Below are 23,489 nucleotides of genomic sequence, written 5' to 3' on the forward strand. Positions count from 1 at the left end.
TGTTTTTTGCAAGACTTTCAACAAACGTTTCAAAAATCTGTCATGCCCTAAAGCTGTGAAAATCTGAAATATTCATGAATGTTTAGAGCTACCTTGAATCTATGAGTCAGTTTCCAGTTCGGGTACTCTGACCTAGGTTTCTCCTAAACTGAAAAAGTGTTCCCCACATAGACTTTCTATTAGAACTAAGGAAGTTTACTTGGGGACTTCCGTGGCAGTCCAGTGGTGAAGACTTCGCCTTTCAATGCAGGTGGTGTGAGTTTCATCCCTGGTGGGGGAGCCAGGATCCCACATACCTCAGGACCAAAAAAGCAAAATATAAAACAGAAGCAATATTGTAACAAATTCAGTAAAGTCTAAAAATAGTCCACATCAGAAAATCTTTTTTTTTTTTTAGTTTTTTTTTTTTTTTTTGGCTTGGAAGATAGGATGACTAAAATTATTAAGAGTAACACATTACTCAAGGTGGAAGGGGCAGCAAAAGATACAATATGAGGAAAACTAAAGTCACCAAAAGAAGGAAATAGCAACCTACTCCAGTATTCTTGCCTGGAAAATTTCATGGATGGAGGAGCCTGGTAGGCTACAGCCCATGGGGTTGCAAAGAGTCAGACACAACTGAGGGACTTCACTTTCACTTTTCACTTTTTCAAGGTCACCAAGAAAGATATGGTTGCATCTTCGGTCAGTCAATGTGGGTGATGTGAGGAAATCAGAAGCAGTTGGGTTGAACTGAGAAAAATAGAAAAAGAAATAGATTCTTACTCCAACTTACCCCAACAACTATCTGTCTAAATTGAATGTTTGTCTTAGGTCTCCCTAATCCAAATGATCATAGTCTCTAAAATAATAGAACCCTGCTCTCCATCCATCTATGACCCATCAACTGTAGCCATGCCACAGGTGGAAAAGAAGGAAACAGAGGCTACAACCTGAACGAAAAGCACTTTTAAAGACACGAAGGCATTGGAGTGCTTGGTAAGGCTGTAGCTAAATGGGGGAGTACAAGCAGGGCAGGTAAGAGTTACAGGTGTGTGTGCCGTGGCATGGCTATGAGGGTCACTAAGCAGATAGGTTTTGCTGGACTTGGTACCTGATGGAACAGAAGCCAAAGGGTGAGAGATGAGAGCAAGTGGCCATTGAGCCTCCAGCTTGGCTGCCTGGGATAAAAGCACTGTTAGTAGACACAGGAAGGGAAGATCGGGTGGCAGTGCTGAGAGCAGTCTACACAGAAGACTCTGGTAGCTGTATTCAGGAGAACCCTCCAGAAGGGAGTTTGAAAAATCAGTGTCAAGATCGTGGGAAAGGCCTCGAACTGGGTATCATTGCCTAGATGTGATCAACTGAGTTCCAATGCAGGGTGACTTCAAGAATGGTCAACAGACCAGTGGCAGCATCTGGAAGAATATAAAAAATGTACTTTTTCTCTTTTTTATTGAACTATAGTTGATTTTACAGAGTTGTGTTAGTTTTAGGTATATAGCAAAGTAATTCAGTTATATATTCATGTGTAAATATACATATATATATATATATACACACACACACATATACACACATACACACACATATATATGTCTCCTTTTTCAGATTACTTTCCATTATGGGTTACAAGATATTGAGTATCGTTCCCTGTGCTTTACAGTAGGTCCTTGTTGTTTACTTATTTTATCTTACATATACTGGTGTAAATATGTTAACCCCAAATTCATAATTCATCTCCCCCCTCCCCAAGAAATGCACTTTCTTAAGCTGTACCTCAGATCCACTGAGTCAGAATCTCTGAGATGTGTTTTAGCAAACTCTGCAGATGATTTTATATGCACTAAAGTTTGAAAAGCACTGGATGAGAAGAGTGGATGAGATCATGGAAGGAGAAAGTATATACCTGAAAGGAAAGAAAGTTTGCACACTGGACAATTCCTTTAAGGGGCTGAAAAGCAGGAAAAAAACAAACAAAAGACCATGCCTCCCCCAATAAAAACACCATAGAAGGACTTTCAAAGGAACATGAGAAAAATTATGGTGCATTTCAATGTGAAAATCAAGAAAAGATAAAATGATGTGTGCACTTATTTTCGGCCCTCTGATAAACTGTTAAACTCTGAGTGATGGGACCAGTTAGGGGTATGGTAACATCTAGAGTCAGTAGCTCCTAGAATAATCTATATATTGTTGACAAATCAAGCCTTTCCTATACTAAATAGGGCTGTGGTCACTTTTGGATAAAATACCCTCACTGATGGTTTTTATGGCACTACGAATGGTGATATTCTAGCAGAGTAGATCTTTCAGCTGCATTTGGCTTTTCTGCCAAGAACATGTGTCTTTAATCCCACGCTCAAATAGACAAATCATTCATCTAAGAAGCTGTAGCACAGTAAACACAGGAAATTTGCAGTGGGTCCCCGAAGGAAGAAACAAAAGAGCTCACTGATCTTGCTCACCTGTAATTTATCAATTTTATGATTTCTCACACAAATATTGAATTAGAGCTTTTTAATAACTTTCTTTGAGCAAATGAATTTCTCTCCAACGTTGACTCATAACAGGCACAGAACAAGTTCTCTGTGGTCCCTGATGCTGAAAGAAAATTACTTCCAGCAATCATAGCTCAGTTAATGATAGCATTTAGCGGACACACCATCATCTGAGCAATGACAGAGCCATCCAGAAAGTACTTGTTTCACAGAGCTCTGGGCTAGACTCATCTCCTAATTCTGGAGTGAAGGTGCCTGGCTTTTGTACAAGTCTGTGGCTGGCATCCTTGAGGCCAACAATTGGCTTCCCTAAACTGATGTGGTTACAGGACATGTTAGTAGGGTGGGCAGCCAAGCCGAGTTTATTTTTACTTCACTACAGACATTTTTCATTTCCATTCAATGGCTGAAGAGGTCTTTGTTCACTGACTGAATCCTTTCTAGCAGCCCCTGTGCTCACCGGCTTCATGTCATAATTAGACATACTGTGGTTGGTAAAAGCCTCGTTTAAGTAAATAGCATGCTGATGCTAATAATGTACACACAAAAAAAGAGAGAGATACTAATAGACAAATTCAAATTCAACACTCACTGTGTGACCTTGGCTAAGTCATTTATCTAAAGAAGCCTCAGAATCTTGATCTGAAAAATGGGAATAAAAATTCCATTTCCAAACAAGAGGGTTTTATGGATTAAATGAGATGTTGTATATATAATGTTTAGTATTCAATAAAGGATAGACTCGTATTATCTAGTACAGAGTCCATATGTTACTATGCAAATGGCATAATTGGAAATATGGCTCTGGATTCTGTCTCTTCCACTTATGGGTCAGGATTTCTTGGTTAAGTTTCTTGACTCTCTGGTTTCCCTTCTATTTACTGGCAAAATGAAGGGGATGAGTTATAATATTTTTAAATTATTTATATCTCACAAATTTTATACACCCAGGCCCTGGTGGATCAGATTGTAAAGAATCTGCCTGCAAAGCAAGAGACCAGGGTTCAACCCCTGGGTTGGAAAGATCCCCTGGAGAAGGAAATGGCAGCCCACTCCAGTATCCTTGCCTGGAAAATCCCATGGATGGCGAAGTCTGGCGGGTGACAGTCCATGGAGTCGCAAAGAGTCGGACACGACAGAGACTAACACTTTCACTTACAGGCACCTTTACCAATTGCCCTGAGACATTCCTACGTTCAAAATTAATAATAAAATGGGCTCTAATGTACAAATCACATAAAAGAGATTTTATAGATACGCCTCTATTTCTCCGAATTTCCAAAGCTATTTGAGTGAAATAATACATTCAAACAGAAAAATGACAAATTAAAAATTTCACAAAATGTAACCGTGTTATCACCATCCAAATGAAGAACCAGAACTTGACCTGCACCCCAGAGCCTCAGACCACTATATTCTGTGAAAGAATATCTATGAACTACATACAAGGAACAGTATGTAGCCTAACAGAGGTTATGCTTCTAATGAAAACAATAACAATGCCAACCACCATCAAAATTAAGTTTAAAAAAGAGCCAGGTGGATATATAAAGCATTTGGGATGAGAATAATTAAAAGCTGTATCAAGATAAGTAATCTCAACATTAAAATCTAACACTAACTTCTAGCAACTTAATTATGGCCATACGAACTTGGTCAGTGGAAAAAATCCAAATGGAATATACTATTCAGAAGAAGCCAGATTTCTTTAGATGATCATTCCCAGCCCTGGTTTCTGAGGTCTCTCCCCTGAGCCTTCTGGGGCTCTGGCCAAATGCTTGAATTTGTACAGTTTGCTTCTCAGATTTGCAGTGCTTTTCCCTGGCTGTTGGTGGAGAGAGTTTCAATACAGGCAGACCTGTGTACATTTGGAAATGGCAGTCAGCATGCTGAAATGTAGCTTCCCTCTGGCTGTATCATTAAACATACCTATCTGCTGAGTTCCAGAGAATAATTCTCTATGCATGCACACTTTTCTTTCTACCATATACTAGCTTTAAACATCAGTAGGCTCCATTAAAGTCACAATAATATTCTCCCAAGCTTGACATCTAAAGCCATATATATGTAAGAGAAATTATTTCATAGGAAGTGCAAACTCGCTTGCTTTTTACTTTTGCTTTAGCTTTAAATTTTTTTTTTTTTAAGAGAGAGAAACTTTTAGATGCTATTGACAATTTGAAAAAGATTATGGGTTCTCTGAGAATTGTCATTTCTTTGAATTTTGGACAGAAAAGATGAAATACTTTGGATTTTATTTATTGTGCTCAATCACATTGGTCCCGCTGCCAGAGCTATAATAACTCAGGGAACTCAGAACAGAGGAAGAGAGGAAGGAAGAGGAAAAAGGGGAGTGACAGGAGGAAGAATTCAAATAGGGATGTTTGCAGGGGCCAGTGCAGGGCTTCATGGGCCCAGGGAGTGCTCTGGCGCCATCATTTGAATTATTATCCAATATATTTTCATTCCCAGTGACTCTCACACCCTCTCCTGCCAACTTCCCTCCCACTGATGCTGAGGCTTTCATTGCTTGGGGTGGAGCAGAGTCCAGGGAAGAATAAAGAACTCAGTCCTCAGGTTCAGATGCCAAAGTTGGCTCAGAAAGCCCATTTCAGAGAGAAAAAAAGATTAGTTATTAAAACCAAAGCTTTCATTTGCAAACCCAGAGAAGTTATGTGTGTGTGTGTGTGTGTGTGTGTGTGTGTGTATAAGCTTGGCAGGCTCAAGGAGAAAAAGGAGTATTTTTACTTTTGTTTGTTTTGCTAAGCAAAAGCTAGAGAATTGGGAGGATTCAGAATCCAGTGTGAGTGACTTGGGGCATTTCCTGGACTGAAAGGAGCCTTCCTGGGCTGGGGGCGGGTGGAGGACCCAGAGGCAGCCTGTAGGCAGAGGAGAGGTGCCTGGGTTCCCATCTGCATGGGATGAGGCTTTCCTAGGGGGCTCCACAATTTGTAGGGCATCCTCAGGGATGACAGGCAAGCCCTGTTCAGGCAGAAAGATCAAGAGTTCCCACCTCAACCTATGTCCACTCCCCCTATATATGGCACAAGGAGGTCCAGAGAGTTCTGAGAGTGGAATAGGACCCCAATCCCCAACGAAGCGCACAAGGCAGATGCTCCCCTGAAGAAGTGCCCAGGACGGACAGGAACAGTGGCCCCAGGGCCTGGGCTGTGGGGCGGAGGTGGGGACAGACGGTGGGCACTCGAGGAGAAGCATGGACTGCATCCCTTCTTCTCATTCCGGATGCGCAGCTGCCTCGAAATGAAGAGAGGAAGGAGCCCTGTAGCTGCAGACAACAGTCTTGCTGAGAAAGGAGTGCCCTCAAGAGTCGGAATCACCTTCCTATTTGCCTCACCGATGTTACATGTGAACCCTGAGGGCCAGAGTCATCTTAGACGCGGGTGAGGGCACGCTGGGGAGCGAGCTGACTTCAATTGCAGATAAAAGGTTGTTCTGCGTTTCTGCCCCCAGTGTGTCCACCTCACAGGGACTTCAGGAACCTCTTCCGTTCCAGGGGAGACTGTTGCTTCTTCGTATCTCTGCCTTCCTGGCATAGGCTCCCCTGTGAGGTAAGAAGGTTCCATGTTGGTAACTAAGCAGTGGGTAGGCTAATCCGCCCTTCAGGAGGGGGCGGGGGCAGTCCCGACATCAAAAGGAGAGCATCCTTACAGCCTGGAAACCAGCAGGCCTGTCACCCATCGCCCTCCTGCTGACAGCTGAAAATGTTCAGGAAGGCCCGCTGGTGATGCACCTGCACCCCAGTATCCTGTAGTGTCTCCCTGAATTCTACTCTCCGTTGCCCCTCTGGAGGCTGAATGGGGAAGAAATGACGTCTCCCTCCCCTTGGTTGGTCCACCCTTGCACCTTTTCTCAGCAAAGCTTGAGCCCAGGGAAATGACATAGGAGAAGTTTTGCTCTGATGCCACCTCTACAGTCTGTGGAGAAGCTCCCAGTCAAGTGTTCTTTGGCTAGCTTTTCAAAGAGTCCTTCCCAAAGTGTAGCCAAGACCAACAGCATCACGTAGAAGCTGGTTAGGATGCAAATTTTTGAGGCCCCACCTACTGATGAGAAAACTCTGGGGTAGGAATCTGTTTAAACAAATGCCCACTCCCACACCCAGCCTATGCAAGTTAACTCTGAAATGCAATGTCTTCGGAGACTTAAGTGGTCCCTCTGTGTTGAACTACACTAAAGAGTGAAGGTACTTCCTGATACAAACCTGAAGGTCCTCTGGAGTGCCAGCCTCGAACAGAATCTCAGGAAGCCATCATCAGTCCTCCAGCAGGAATATCAGTTCATTAACAGAAATTGAACTTCTGAAAGTGAAAGAGGAGAGTGAAAACATTGGCTTAAAACTCAACATTCAGAAAACGAAGATGGCATCTGGTCCCATCACTTCATGGCAAACAGATGGGGAAACAGTGGAAACAGTGACAGACTTCATTTTGGGGGGCTTCAAAATCACTGCAGATGGTGACTGCAGCCATGAAATTAAAAGACACTTGCTCCTTGGAAGAAACGTTATGACCAACCTAGATAGCATATTAAAAAGCAGAGACATTATTTTGCCAACAAAGGTCCACCTAGTCAAAGTGATGGTTTTACCAGTAGTCATGTATGGATGTAAAGAAAGCTGAGTGCCAAAGAATTGATGCTTTTGAACTGTGGTGTTGGAGAAGACTCCTTGGACAGCAAGGAGATCCAACCAGTCCATCCTAAAGGAAATCAGTCCTGAATATTCATTGGAAGGACTGGTGCTGACATTGAAACTCCAATACTTTGGGCACCTGATGAGAATAATTGACTCATTTGATAAGACCCTGATGCTGGGAAAGATTGAAGACGGGAGGAGAAAGGGACGACAGAGGAGGAGATGGTTGGATGGCATCACTGACTCAATGGACATGAGTTTGAGTAAGCTCCAGGAGTTGGTGATGGACAGGAAAGCTGGAGTACTGCAGTACATGGGGTTGCAAAGAGTCAGACATGACTGAGTAACTGAACTGAACCATGCTTGTAACTCTAAATTCTCTGTGTATGGCCCCAAACCTCACTGCTATGGCTTTATAATATGAAGACATAAAGGAGGCAAAATTTGTGAGCCATTTCGATGCAGCCCACTGCCTAAACGTTTAATCCAAATAAGAGGTAACCTACCAGGGCTCAGGAACATTATCCAGCTGCCCCTGCTTTATTGCAAAAAATATTCCTGTCCACAAGGTAATCTTATCTTGAAGTTCCTCTTGTTTCTTGGGCCAGCTGTGGCCCAGACTAAATATTAGAATAACTTGAGAATCTATTGCAAAAGAACTAGTATGCCAAAAGATCCTTATTTAACTCATCTGGGGTGAGTCCTGGGCTCAGTATTTTTCTAAAATTTCCCAGTGATTCTAATATGTAGCTTGAGCTGCACCTAGGGTCTTGGCTAAACCAACAGACCCAGAAATGTCAAGTCTCCCTGGTTGAAACTTGGTGGATTGTTTAAAGGTATAAAGGAGGAGGAAAGGCAGATGGATGTGTCAGGCACATTACAAATATTAGCTCATTGGACTTTACAAATAACACTGAAAAGGTGTTGTCAGTAGACTCTTAACCAATGACGGAAACTAAGCAAGTGTGGAGCCAGGATTTACAGGTCTTAATTGAAAACCTGTAACTTATTTGCTAAATGCAGAAACTAAGTGATACAAATGAATATATATATATATATATATATATACAGCGGAATATCGTGAGCTAAATCAAGATGTTTAGCTTGAGATATCACATTACACAGATTCCATATTGGTTCATACTGTAATCAACACACAAAATACCAGGGGGATTCCTGGGGCTCTTCTTACCAGCTTTGCAAGATGTACATTTTCTCTCCAACCTGTCTTCTCAGGTGTTGCTCTGGTGGGGGGGGGGGGTGCCTAACCAGTGATGTATGTGTAGACTTGCAGTACCACTTGTAGGCTTGCAGTACCACTGTATAGCAATCTTGCTGTGAAACAAAAATTGAGTGGTAGGGTAGAGCATTTCTCTATGCAGCTGGATGATGCGACACCCATGTCAACTTCTTCAACCCTGGGTATCTCCCAGGGACAATGAAAAGGCAGTATTGTTCTCAAAAAGAACATACACTCTCCCTCAAACCTGCCTGGTGTCCCACACCAACTCCTCTACTTATTATAGGACTCTGGACAGACACTTAACCTCCCCATACTTCAGATAAAGTGAGAGTGTTAGTTGTTCAGTTGTGTCCGACTCCGACTCTGCGGACCCATGGACTGTAGTCCACGAGGTTCCTCTGTCCATAGAATTCTCCAGGCAAGGATGCTGGGGTAAGTGGTCATTTCCTTCTCCTGGGGTCTTCCCAACTCAGGGATTGAACCTGGGTCTCCTTCATTGCATCCAGATTCTTTACCATCTGAGCCACCAGGGAAGTTCCATGGCTCAGATAACCAATCTGTAAGATGGAGGAAAGCACCTTGAGATGCCACCTCCTTGCCTGGCTGCTGTCAAGACTGTAATGATGTACATGTAATGATGTAATGATGTACAAGACTGTAATGATGCATGGAACGCAATGCTGATGGTATAACTTATTGTTTCATGACTTAAAACGGCCTTCTGCCCTCTTCCTCCTTTACTAACATTGAAACCTACATCCATCAACATGGACACTTCCTGATAACCCCTCTTCCATGCAAAGCTCCAGGAGCCATGCTCACCACTAGTATACCATGGAACATGTTACTGAAACAGCCCAATAAACTGAAGTGAGCAAAGTTGTCACAGAGCTGCCTTAGTCACTTTGAACAGGAGCTCCCCGAGGACAGGGACTATCTTGGCACCCATTAAATTTTCAGCATCTAGCCCCATGTCTGCTCAAAAAAGATTCTCAATGAATATTTGTACAACCAATGAACAAAGCATAAATATTCAGGCATGGCCAATCTAGAATGGTTGGTGTTTTCCTCAAACCCCCAAAATCTCACAATTGGGTCTCTGGCTGGAATAGAGGTATCACTGCTCTTCATTTTCTCTGCAGCTCCTTATCCATCCTGGACTCATCAATTTGGACCCCTGTATGGATATTTCCTACTCATAACTAAGATAAGACAAACTCTCAGCTCCTATAACCCACCATGTTCAGTTCAGTCTCTCAGTCATGTCTGGCTCTTTGCCACCCCATGGACTGCAGCATGTCAGGCTTCCCTGTCCATCATCAACTCCCAGAGCTTGCTCAAACTCAGGGCCACTGAGTCAGTGATGACATCCACACATCTCATCCTCTGTCATCCCCTTCTCCTCCTGCCTTCAATCTTTACCAACATCAGGGTCTTTTCCAATTAATCAGGTCTTCACATCAGGTGGTCAAAGTATTGGAGCTTCAACTTCAATATCAGTCCTTCCAATAAATATTCAGGACTGATCTTCTTTAGGACTGACTGGTTTGATCTCTTTGCAGTCCATGGGACTCTCAAGAGTCTTCTGCAACACCACAGTTCAAAAGCATCAATTCTTCAGCTCTCAGCTATTTATGGTCCAATGACTACTAGAAAAACCATAGCTTTGACTAGATGGACCTTTGTCAGTAAACTAATATCTCTGTTTTTTTAATATGCTGTCTAGGTTAGTCATAGATTTTCTTCCAAGGAACAAATGTCTTTTAATTTCATGGCTGCATTCACCATCTGCAGTGATTTTGGAGCCCAAGAAAATAAACTCTCTCACTGTTTCTATTTTTTCCCCATCATTTGCCATGAAGTCATGAGACTAGATGCCATGATCTTCATTTTTTGAATGTTGAGTTTTAAGCCAACTCTTTCACCCTCCTCTTCCACTTTCATCAAGAGGCTCTTTAGTTCTTTCTCGCTTTCTGCCATAAGTGTGGTGTCATCTGTGTATCTGAGGTTATTGATATTTCTCCTGGCAATCTTGATTCCAGCTTATGCTTCATACAGTCTGGCATTTCACATGATGTACTCTGCATATAAGTTAAATAAGCAGGGTGACAATATACAGCCTTGATGTACTCCTTTCCCAATTTGGAACTAGTCTGTTGTTCCATGTCTGGTTCTAACTGCTGCTTCTTGACCTGCATACAGATTTTTCAGGAGGCAGGTAACATGGTCTGGTATTCCTATCTCTTTAAGAATTTTTCACATTTTGTTGTGATCCACACAGTCAAAGGCTTTAGTGTAGTCAATGAAGCAGTATTAGATCTTTTTCTGGAATTCTCTTGCTTTTTCTACGATCCAACAGATGTTGGCAATTTGATCTCTGGTTCCTCTGCCTTTTCTAAAACCAGCTTGAACATCTGGAATTTCATGGTTCATGTATTGTTGAAGCCTGGCTTGGAGAATTTTGAGCATTACTTTGCTAGCATGTGAGATGAGTGCAATTGTGTGGTAGTTTGAACATTCTTTGGCATTGCTTTTCTTTGGGATTGGAATGAAAACTGACCTTTTCCAGTCCTGTGGCCACTGCTGAGTTTTCCAAATTTGCTGGCATATTGAGTGCAACACTTTCACAGCATCATCTTTCAGGATTTGAAATAGTTCAGTTGAAATTCCATCACCTCCACTAGCTTTGCTTGTAGTGATGCTTCCTAAGGCCCACTTGACTTTGCATTCCAGGATGTCTGACTCTAGGTGAGTAACCACACCATCATGGTTATCTGAGTCATGAAGATCTTTTTTGTATAGTTCTTCTGTGTATTCTTGCCACCTCTTCTTAATATCTTCTGCTTCTTTTAGGTCCATACCATTTCTGTCCTTTGTTGAGCCCATCTTTGAATGAAATGTTCCCTTGGTATCTCTAATTTTAGAGATGTCTAGTCTTTCCCACTTTTCATTGATCACTGAGGAAGGCTTTCTTATCTCTCCTTGCTATTCTTTGAAACTCTGCATTCAGATGGATTTATCTTCATTTTCTCCTTTACCTTTCACTTCTCTTCTTTTCTCAGCTATTTGTAAGGCCTCTTCAGACAACGATTTTGCCTTTTTTGCATTTCTTTTTCTTGGGGATGGTTCTGATCACAGCCTCCTATAAGATGTTACAAACCTCTGTCCATAGTTCCTTAGGCACTCTATCTGTCAGATCTAATCCCTTGAATCTATTTGTTACTTCCACTGTATAATCGTAAGGGATTTGATTTAGGTCATGCCTGAATGGTCTAGTGGTTTTTCCCTACTTTCTTCAATTTAAGTCTGAATTTGGCAATAAAGAGTTGATGATCTGAGCCACAGTTAGCTCCTGGTCTTATTTTTGCTGACTCTATTGAGCTTCTCCATCTTCATCTACAAAGAATATAACCCCCCAATCTCCCCTGCAAATACCTTGGGCAAGGGAATTCTGACATAATGCAAAGGAAGAACATCTGAGAGAGGGATTAGAAATAGTGAAGACTTTTTCACCTCAATAAAAAGAGCTGCAAGGATTTTTCTTCAGTTGGATATGGTCATGGCTACATGTGATACCTAGAACAGTAGCAACCATCTTGCAACCATGAGGAGAGCTAATGAACCAATCTAATATGATGAAAGTGGGAAGCAGAAAGAGAGATCCTTGATGCAAACACTGAGCCACTGTTCCAACCCTTGAACCCCTTTTGTTATGCTTGTTGCTATGTGAAATAATAAACATTGTTCAAATTACTTTTAGGTGGCTGTTATGTTACTTATAGCTGAACTGTCCTATCTGACACACCAGGAAATAAGATGTGAGAAGCTAATTACCAAGAAGATCACGTTGCAATTAGCAAAAGAAAGGAACTAATAGTAGAAGGAAGTAACATATTAACCCATCATGAGCAACACACTCTATTAATAGCATTATATGAAATATACCACTTAATCCTCACCAAAACCTTATGAGAATGTTATGGATAGCCTATTTCATAAAGGAAAACTCAAAAGAGGTTAAGTAATTAAGGTCAAGTGGAAAGCGACAGTTTTGGAATTTCAACCCAAATTGTCATGACTCCAGTGACAGGAAGGGTCTGCCATGCCATATGCATGAAGAATTAGTATCCATTAGCTCATTCTTTTGTATGACTTGTGTTCCTCAGATCTTTCCCTGTGAAATTATTTTGATAGGGAAAGTGTAAGGCATCAGGCTAGGCAATGTTGCTGTCAGCAAGATACGGAGGGTGTGGAGTAAAGGGATGAGTGTAGATACAGAAAGCTACCTGGGACGACTTCAAATTGTACACAGAGCAGACCCAGATGAGCACTGCTCTCTGGCTGAAAAAAAAAAATACACATATGTACATACACATTTCAGTATTTTGCAGGGGCTTCCCAGGGGGCAGGCTGTCTTTATTAACTGTAAATGACTTAATATATTTATGGCATAATTAAGGAAAATTTTCACAAATGAATTAAATCTGTTTTCAGCTGGATAATAGTATATCTATTTGCTTTTGTTAGACTTTGGAAATTTCAATACGCTGTCATTGTATTTCTAATGATAGAAGATTCATCTCAGCTCACAGTGTACACATCTCATCATTTACCACACACTTAATTTCTGGTAAATGAACTTGTTCGTTATACATGGTAATCTTTTTGCTGCATGAGGTTTCCATTTTTGAAAGCCATGTAATCACTTCATTGTGGTGTTGGCAATTGTCATTATATAATATATATAATTTCAAAAGGATGCAATTTAAAGATTTTGATCTTGCAGCATAAATATATGCATGACACGTATTACAAATAAACTTACTCCAGATGGTTGTTTAAAACAGATAAATCAAATTTCCCAGTAATCACAAACTAAATTTTCAACCAAATATAGTTTTTCCACTGATTAAAATGGTTAAACGTTCAAGTCACTCCAAACATAATAAATATGGCAAAGTTAGGTAGGTTGTGATACAGCAAAATTAGATTTTCTGGCTATTTTAGGAGTTCTTTGGGGACTACTCAAAATGAGGATCCACTCACTTGAAAAAGTCCAGATTTTAAGTTCAGTTTTGCCATATTTCAAAAGATGTACAAGGTCAGTATGCTTGGGTTTCAGGGGAGAAGAAGTGAATGTAGCACGTTTAATCCACCAGGATGAATTTGGCAATACCTTGTCCTTGCATAGCACCTTCAAGCTGTATTTACAAGCCTTTCAAACTAAGGCAAAAACATAACTCTACAGAAAATGTTAACTAGAAAAAACATATTGGCGCAGTAAAACAAATAACCCTCAAAGGCAGAAAACAGCGCGTGGATGGTCTCCCCCAGCAGGTAGCCTGGCCTTGCATTGTTGCAATAGCCCCGGCCCCTGGGCATTAACAAAATGCTTAGCTCTCTCTGCTGTTGCTAGTGACCTTCCTGCTTTCAGCAGCTAGTAAAATTAAACCTCTTCCAAATAATTCTCAAGTGCGCAGACTATAAAGTACATGTAAATTAAAGTAATACATTACCCCAAACTTCTGCTTCTTTAGACAGCTACCTGCTAGCCCCACCTTTACAAGTATTCTTCCCTTGCTCTGTGGGTGAACCCCTAGTTGGGGTTCACAGAAACCCATCACCCCATCACACAACTGACTTGTCTGGCCACACGGTTTGTGCGCAGTCTTGAGTTCCCTCAATGCCCATGTCCATTGACATGGTTCAAGGCTCAATACGCTTGTATAAAATCTTTCTGATCAATGAGAAAGAATGACAAAGATACCAATGGATTAAAAAAACTTAATATTCATAAAAAGAGAGAAAGAAGTGGGTACCCCATAAACATAAGAAGAAAAATATATATATTTCATCAGTGATTAAATAAATGCAAATAAAAATAAATAGTTGTGATTTTTAAGATGTGTGAGATGGACCGAGGTGTTTTTGTTTTTGTTTTTTTTGTTTTAATACTGTTCCACTTTGGAAATGATGAAGAGAAATGCATGATGTCTTCAACTATGGCTGCTTATGGTAGTGTGAATTGGTAACACAATTGAAAATGAGGCACTCACCAACTGAGCCAAGAGCTCCCCTTCCACAACTAATCCTCTGTAGCTAACTCATGATGGAGTTACACACTGCCATGAACACCCACCCTAAGTCACAGGGCCGCATTAGTTCAAAAACCTGGCTAAATTTTAATCATTAATCAATTAGTCCAAACCAGAAATACTGGGGACATTAAAAATTCTCAGTTTACCAGTAACTTTAGTCAATGCCAAATTACACCATCTGGTACTTAATATATTCATTAATCCTCATATAGGATTCTAGTACAAGGAGCGTATTCAATCAATTTTTCACATCATACCTAATAGGTATTGTAATGGCATGAATATTCTGCATAGGAGGGGTTTATTCCCCCACTGATGCCTTACAAATGTTTGCCCATGACTTTCATTCATGCCTAACAAGGTCACTTTTCATCTCCAACACACGAGGAAAGAAGACTAGAATCCTCTGACTTTCTGTGCAGATAGCTAAAGCAAATTCACAGTGTACCCATCACTAAGGTAAGATATAAATACTCATTAGATAATCCCCACTAACAAGTCCAGAAGTAAATATGATCAGTGTATCACATCCAAAACACCTGCAGAGGTCCACCAACCTCAGCCCAGGTCGGCTAAGGAAACACCATCGTTTGCAATATATTATTCCCTTTCACTGGCATCTCTGTCTAGGTGAGTCCTTTAAATTGAATAGAAGCAGGATGTGTGAGTTGCTTGGTTACAGGAAATCAGACTGCACAGAGCCCCACCTGACGTCTGGCTGGGACTCATCACCACCTTTTAGGAAACTTGTCATTTTTCAAGAAAAGGGAGCTGCGATTGTCGGGCAGCCATGACTGTTATCTGCACTGCAGGTCGCTGGCTGAACTGAGTTTCTGCTAATTAAATTCACTGTGGGAGATGCCTAACATGTATCTCCATGGGAAATGGATCTGAAAATCTGGATGATGCCCCTAATTGCTTCGGGTAACAAGGTTATGAGACGTGGGTATCATAGTGAGAGAAAGCAGAGCACAAAAAACTGGGGCTCCTCTCACAGACCATATGGGCTTCTTCAACCTACAGCTGGAAAAGCTAAAATCCAGCTCAGCTGCTATCAGGCCCTTCCTGGACAGGGCCTGGCACTTTGCACTTTCCAATTATTTACCTGGAAATGCAGCAAGCAGACAATTGTGAAGCAGCTCTGTGAGAAAGAAGCAGATGCTGTTTGCCAGTCGTGTGCTGGGATCAGCTCTGGCCGGGTCAACGGCAGGGCTACTGACAGTGGCATCCTGATCAGTAGCATCAACATCACCTGGGAGCTCATTAGAAAGCAAACTCTCAGCCCTACTGAATCAGAACACTGGAGGGTGAAGCGCCAGAATCTAAGCCTTAGCAAGTTTCCCAAACTACCATCCGTCAAGCCCTGGTCCCAGACCCACTAGACTGTGAGTCAGTCGAGGAACATGGCCATCCTCCGGCCTCTGTCCCACACTGTGCTCATCCTTGGGGAGCTCACTCAGCCTCTGTGATCCCAGTTTCCTCGCTGTTCTGATTGTCAATGGCAGTGTGACTCACCACTCCAAAACCTAGAGGCTCAAAGCAACAATGATTCTATGAGTTGGCTGGAAAGTGGAAGTGCCAGTCTCTCATTTGTGCCCGACTCTTTGTGACCCCATCAACAGCAGTCCGCCAGCCTCCTCTGTCCATGAAATTCTCCAGGCAAGAATACTAGAGTGGATAGTCCTTCCTTTCTCTAGGGGATCTTCCCTACCCAGAGATCAAACCCACATCTCCTGCATTGCAGGTGGATTCTTTACCATCGGAGCTACGAGGGAAGCCCATGAATTGGCCGGACTTACTGCCAAATTTTTACCTGGGGTCTCTTGTGCGGTTGGTGTTTAGTGGCGGGTGGGTGGAAGTCATCTGTGTGGCTGGGGCTGCTTGGCTCATGAACCTGGCATGTAAACCAGGCTGGCTAAGGGCTGACTGGGTACCTCTCTCTCCATATGGCCTCCCTGCCTGGCTAGCCTGGGCTTCCTCACAGCATGGGCATCTCAGGGGCTTTGCTCACGTACATGGTGGAGGCTTCCCCCAGACTATGTGTTCTAAGAAAACCAAAGCAGAAGCTGCCAGGTTTAGCCCTGCCGCTGGCTCATTGTGACATCTGCCACTTTCTCTGGGCCAAAACCAGGTCAGTGGGCCAGCCCAGACTCAAGGAGAGAGAGGATCTTAGATAAGAGTGGGGTTAGGATTCTATAAGATCTGAAAGCGGGGCATCTTTAAAGAAGACTTGATGCTCTCACCTATTAAATGAAGGAGGTGGCCCACATCCCTAAAGATCTTTGTGGTTTTTTACAGCCCACAATGCTCTACACGTGTATTTCTTAGCTTCCATTGCCTCTATCTCAAGGAGGCCCATTTCTCCAAAATACAACTGCCATTCATTTAGCGCTAAGCACATGCAGTCTTGCAGTATGATTTACCTTATAGATGTAGTTACTCTGACTTCTCAACTTGATTATAAGATCCTCAAGGCCTTTATACCTCCTCAGAACTCCATTACCCAGTGTAGTGACCTATCCATCATATTAGCTTTCAATGAAGATGTGATAATGATGATGATGGTGGTGGTGGTGATGCTGATAGAATCACTGCTGCTAAATGATCCTGTCCACTTGAATGAGTGCAAAGCAACTATTTCCACAGTTGAAAAATAATGCCACATGCCTTTTGTAATTTTTTACAGGTCTTTTTAAGGCAGACGTAAAGCTGTGAATATTATTTCCATTAAGCTATAGCTTATTTTAAATGCATATTCTTTTTCCAGGGCAGAAAGAACAATGTTCTGTGGTTATGAAAACACATCATTTCCCTCTTAGCCATAAAGGAAGGCCGCATTTCTTAGCCCCCTAGAACTTCAGAAGGGCCAAGAAACTGAGTTTTGGTTCGTAATCCTAATCAGCCACACCCCAGAAAAGGAGACAGAAGGAAAGGTTCCTGTGGGGACTATCCTGCCCTCTGGCCTCTGCCTGCTGTTAGCAATCTTGAAGCTACGAGGTGGTACAGTCACAAGATAGAAACAATTTGGTCCCTAGTTCACTGCCTAGAGCAAAGCCACTCAACCAAGAATATCCTCATTTCATTAAGCATGAACAACACTTAAACTTTTATTGGGTCAAGACATTGGATTTGAGAGGTATTTGTTACAGCTATGCTGACAAATACAGCTAGTTCATTCCCAGAATCAACCCTGTGAGATTTTGTCCTATATCAATACTTGTAATTGAGGTTGACCATGTCTATCAACAAATACATTTCTACAACACCATTTTTAATGGGAACCTATCCACACACTTGTTTAAATAATTGCTATTCTGTCCTATCAAATTCACAGTGTTGTACATTTAGAGAAATTTAACTACAAGAATAAAGCTGACTTCTTCGATCTATGTATGCAACGTACTCTCCACCATCTCCCCAACAAGATCTCGCAAGCAAGCTGTGTGTATTTGACTCTCTGCATTTGTTACTCTTGCTCATTCCATCCTTCACCTCATGTGATCATTTGTTCAAAAACTCTTTATGGGCACCTGCTACATGCCAGACATTACGTATCTCCCAAGGACGCCAAGATAAACAGAACGTGGTGGGGGAGACAATCGCAGGGACGCAGTGAGCTCTAGAAGAGGGGGTGGACAACATTCGTCAAGAACATAAAAGCTGGTTCTCTAATTACACTGAAAGGACAGGGGCATCTTTACAAAGGTGGTGACTGTACGGCAAGTGCAGAGAAAAAGAGGGCGAGCTGGGCAGTCAGGCAAGAGAAGGAAGTTTATTAGAGGGAAAAGAGAGGGTGACTGGCCCTTACGGAGAACCAGCGCCCTCCCTTTCTGATGGAGTCCTTCTTATTCCCCACCAATGAAAAACTCTCTGAAGGGGTGGTCACTTTGCTGGAGATCTGGAATCTGGTGGTCTTCAGTTGAGAAGGTAAGTGCCAGTGAGGTAACAGGATGCCCTTTGGGCAGTTTGCTCAGTCTCACAGATCACTGTGATTTTATTCTTCATTTGCAAGGCGGACATCTTATCAGTGAGACCCCTTGTGGGCCCTAACAGTGGCATCCCTACTGAGTTTTAACAGGTGAGTAGCAGTTTCCAGGTAAAGAAGGAGAAAAAGAGCAGATCAGACATAGGGAACATTCAAAGGCCCAAAGATGGGGACCACTGTGCTTTGCAGCGGGATCTCTATAGCTGGTCTAAAGACTGACTGGCACCGCCCCAGAGGTGACTGGACAGTCAACCCAAGTTCAGGAATGATTTTGAGCAAGGCAGCATTAACCTATTCATGAGAGTGATTTTGTGTTCACATCTGATTGTTTTACAAGATACAGTGTAACCCTAAGATGTACGTGGGGCACCTGGCCCAGGTGAGATGATTCCTGACATATATCCAACTAAGAGGAAGAACTAGTCATGAATCCTCCTGAAGGTCTACCTTGAGATCCCCCGTATCCATACATGACTGTCTTCTGCTGAGCTGCCCCTTGGTGAAGACCGTGTAGCCCACAAGATGAATCTCCATCCATCTTGGAGAAGATGGCTAATCTGTCTGTCCTGAGTGCTGAGTGTGCTTGACTTTGCTTTATAGCCTCGATTTACCAACAAGAGTACAGGTGCATGATCTTGCTGCCCATCTAAGCCAAAAAATCATTTGCCAATTTACCAATTGTGCAGAGAACACACTGTGTTTAGGAAATTGATAGTTTACAGTGAACGGTGCTGGATTCTTGATCTCTGAAGAAGATAGAGCTTCGGGACCAGGGACCAGCCTTGATCGCTCAAGAGCTTTTGTGTAGCAGAGTTTTATTAAAGTGAAAACGGACAGAGAAAGCTTCTGACTCAGACATCAGGAGGGGGATGGAGAGTGCCCCTCTTGCTAGTGTTAGCAAGGGAGTTAGATACTTTTTAAATTAGTCACTACAATAAGTCAAAAGAATGTCTCAAGGTTGTAAAGATCTTACTAGACCCACTGTCATAATTTACATTTTAAGATAACAGGATTAGCCAGAAGGTTTTCAGGAAGGAGAAACCCATCCTCAAACTGGATACATTGTTATATAATCCTTAGTACAGAGTCTAAAATGAGTTGTTTGTTATGTGATCATCAATTCCAGGCTTAAACAAAGAAACGTTTTATGTGACTAAGACTAAGGAATGTAGAGAAAAAAAGATGTTTGTCCTTTCCTCCTCCTTGAGAATTCTAGACCCCTATCTCTGCTTCGAAAGCCCCAGACCTTCCTTGGGGACCCTGGACTTCTTATCAATCTGCCTAGGAGTTGACTCTTTCAAAACTACAATTAGTTTGATATAGCTGGGAATACATTGGTATTTGTGAAAGACAGTGCAAGAAAAGGAATTCAGTGGCCAGACCATGAATATAATCTTGTCAGGCAACAGGGAATTCAAGATACAGGTCTAAGAATATTTTTAAACTAGCCGGGGGGTGGGGGGGGGGAGGGGTGGAGATTTCCCCAATGGCTCAGCGGTAAAGAATCCATGAGCATTTCAGGAGACACTGATTTGATTTTTGATTCCTGGGTCAGGAAGAGCCCCTGGAGAGGCAATGGCAACCCACTCCAGTATTCTTTCCTGAAAAATCCCCATGGGCAGAGGAGCCTAGCAGGCTACGGTACCTGGGATCACAAAGAGTTGGACATGACTGAGTACATGATAAAAAGAGATTCGGAAAAACAAATCTTTCTGACATTAAAGGCAAAGGTTATAAGGTAACCCATTTAAAACTCTTGCAAAAATCTGCATAGATACTTGACTAAAGGCAGGGGTATAACGTTCTAAGATATTGAGTGAATAGAAGAAATTTTTGATTATTTTAAGTTTAGAGAGGGGGGAATCTGGGTTGAACTCAGGGTTTATTGTCATGATGCGTCACATTAGCCAAAATTAGGATTAAAACCTGGAAAAAAGGAAAAAGGTGGGAATGAGGAAGGTGATGAGTTTAAGTTCAATATGTTAAGTATGAGCATCCTCTAGGACTTAAAAGGTGAAAATTGTTGCCAGTTGTAAATGTGGGCTAGAATTCAAAACTCACATCTTGGTTGGAGAAATGCATTTGGGAATCATCTGCGTACAAAGATGGTAATCAAAAACTCTGAGCGTTGATTGAACTGAGAGCTACCAAGCATGATGAAAAGTCATCCAAGCACAGAATCCTCAGGAAAAGGAGCATTAACGGATCAGTGGGAATTTCCCTGAGGTCTAGTGGTCCAGCCAATGCAGGGGACATGGGCTTGGTCCCGGATCTAGGAAGGTCCTACACGCCATGGAGCAACTAAGCTGGAGTGCCTCAGCCACTGAAGCCCGTGTGCCCTAAGTCCGTGCTTCAAGACAAGAGAAGTCACAGCAATGAGAAGCAGGCAAAAGGCAACAGAGAGGAACTGCCCATGTGTGGCAACAAAGACCAGCACAGCCAAAAATAAGTAAATAAAACACATTTGTGTACAGTATCTATGGAGAGAGAAGACATTCAGCAGAGACGAGGGATGTGCAGTTGAAGAAGGAAAATATACTCAACCAGGACCCTTTCTGGCACTCCAAATCCTCCCCACCCTTCAAGGTCTGGCTAAAGGGCTGAATCCTAAATGTGAAGCCTTCACCAACCCTCCTCCCTCACAGGGAGGTCTCCTTCCCCACATGTCAAACCTAGCCTGGCAGTGTTAGCTCCCACACCAGCTCTTGCAGGAGAGGGACATGTCTCATGTCTCATTCAGTAGTAAACAACAAATAAATCAACTCAAAATGGTTTAAAGAAAGTGAAGAACCGGCTAAAAGCAGACTCTGCCTTGAGGTGCAGCAATCCAAGGGCTCAAAGTGTGCCTCTCTCTCCATCTCCTGACTCCGATTTTCCCTGAGGGAGCTTCATTCTCAGTCCACAGATGGACACGTGCAGTTTCGGGCTTACCAATTCTTTCTTCAGCAGCCCAGGTGGGAAAAGAGGTTCTTACTCAGGTCATTCTCAGCTCCGGTTGGTTTTCATTAGACCACGTGCCAATCTTCCGCCAATCACAGGGGCAGGGGGAGGTTCGGTTCCAATAGGCCAGGCAGGCTCACTTGACAAGGGAGGGAGGGCAGAATCACTTTCACCTGGGGAGGACGCTGACATGAACCAAGTTACATGAAACACGAACAAAGAAGGGTTACCGGAAAAAATGGAAAAGGATGCTCAGTAAGCAAATGAGAATTGTGTGTATAGAGGATGCTGCATGCAATGTCATTCAACAAGTAAGTCTTGACTGATTGGTCACAAACCAAAATTGTTCACCTGGTCTCATCATTGAAAGACAGGAAATTGTGTGATTATCAAGAGAAGTGATTTTTTTTTTTTTAATGTGTTCTCTTGTGTTAAGGAGGAATCAGGAAGAAAAAGAAGCAGTTGTAACTACTGGCATCTTGACTAATAAGGTTAAAAATCAGAGTAGGCAAGAAAGAGGCAGCAGCTGAACTGCTAAAATGGAGAAAGACACATGTCTCTTTAGGAGGCTGTGGGCATCTGAGGCCAGTGCTGAAACTTGGTTTGAAAGCTGCCCAAGCTCTGAGGCCTTTAGGTAGTGAGATTAACAAGCTTAGCTGTATAAATCAAACCTACATTATTAGAAAAGTTTGACATTTGCTAAATTACCTATGAAAACTTACCCTGGTTGTTAAGAAGAACCCAAAAAAGTATATTCATTTCCAAGCTAAATGTCAAGCTCCCTTAAAGATCTAACACCTACAGATGAGGGAAGGGGCAGGGGAGGAAGTGCCATCAAATTAAGGGCAATAAACTTTCCAGACATCTTCATCTCCATAACTGCTCAGAGATGTCTCCTGGCATTTCTTACTGGGTAATTCTGTCTTTGTACTATGTCTGTCTATGGGCAACTCATTTTTTAAAGGTATGCTCACAGAGCAGCATTTAAAAGCTAAATTCAAACCCTGAAAGACGGACGTTACAAAAGTGACTCAGAGTTATTTTATTTACAGACGTCACCCAAAGGTATATTAGCAGGGAAAGCCACCAAAGCAATGATTCCAAAATACTAAACCAGCAGTTCTAGATCTGTGAGACTTGGGCAAATAGCCCAAACAACTTTTTATAAAACTAGAATGAAGAAGCCCCCACCCCATATGCTTCAATGAATCAATTATTCATTACCAAACTGTAACATTTATTAGGAGGAATATGGAAGAAGCAAACATACTTGAAATACATCACTGAATTACATCAGGCAATATTTACAAGTCTTATGATAATCTGTAAGAAAATTTGCCTGCTAAAGTACGTCAAATAAAAGTATATCAGTTTTACATAAGAATGATTATTCGTGGACATTTATAAATGACAGCTATACTGTTTATCTACAGCCACAAAATGCATACATGTGTAATGATGTACATGTACATACACATACAGGAGTCAGTTTTATGCAAATATATGAAAAGGTGCCTCAAAATACAACCAATTTTGGCACTAACCTTAGACTTACATGAGAGCCTCCATTTATTCCCTAATGTATCAGCTAAGGTAGTGAGAACTGTGGGTTGGCTAGGGAGGGAGTGGAGGTTTCGATCGCTCAGAAAAGCTGCAGGAAAGGGAAGAGGAGACCAGGTGCCTCCGAGAAGTGACTTAGGACCTCCAGATACACTTACTCAACTACATTATGTGTTAGATCCTTAATGGTTCTTGGGCATTGTTTAAAATTTTATCTTCGAAATATTCATAACTTATATTCTGGATAGGATAGAACCACACACATCTATACCCACAAACATATCTACATCTCCTTTACAATTATACTCCTCCTTCTTGGAAACCATGTTGTCCAAGAAGAGAATTTGGCTGCTTTCTATGGAGAGAAGGTGTGGCACAGAGCTATTTGCAAAGAGACCCAGGAAAAGGGTAGCATAGGAACCCCAGAGGGAAGACCTCACCCATCTTGGGGGCATCCAGAGTGATCGTGGGAGGAATTCCCATGATTCCACTGCCTCTACTTGGATTCACCTGACCATCCAGGTTGTCTTTA

The 23,489-nt window shown here is 42.2% G+C and overlaps 1 long non-coding RNA gene across 3 annotated transcripts; it reads right to left on the minus strand.

Annotated features, from left to right (window-relative positions):
• Positions 1–1,678: 1,678 nt before the first annotated feature.
• On the minus strand, positions 1,679–23,453 carry LOC123329291. 3 transcript variants are annotated; one of them, XR_006544706.2, is made up of 4 exons: positions 23,398–23,453; positions 21,389–21,582; positions 6,700–6,796; positions 1,679–6,042 (listed from the first exon to the last, which is right to left on the minus strand). It is a non-coding gene; the product is annotated as an uncharacterized LOC123329291 (long non-coding RNA). The 3 variants fall into 3 exon arrangements; XR_006544707.2 differs by having other exon boundaries at positions 21,389–21,536; positions 23,398–23,448; XR_006544705.2 differs by lacking the exon at positions 23,398–23,453 and adding an exon at positions 22,942–23,382.
• Positions 23,454–23,489: the final 36 nt, after the last annotated feature.

Source organism: Bubalus bubalis, chromosome 14, assembly GCF_019923935.1.
Source record: "Bubalus bubalis isolate 160015118507 breed Murrah chromosome 14, NDDB_SH_1, whole genome shotgun sequence".
NCBI lineage: Eukaryota > Metazoa > Chordata > Mammalia > Artiodactyla > Bovidae > Bubalus > Bubalus bubalis.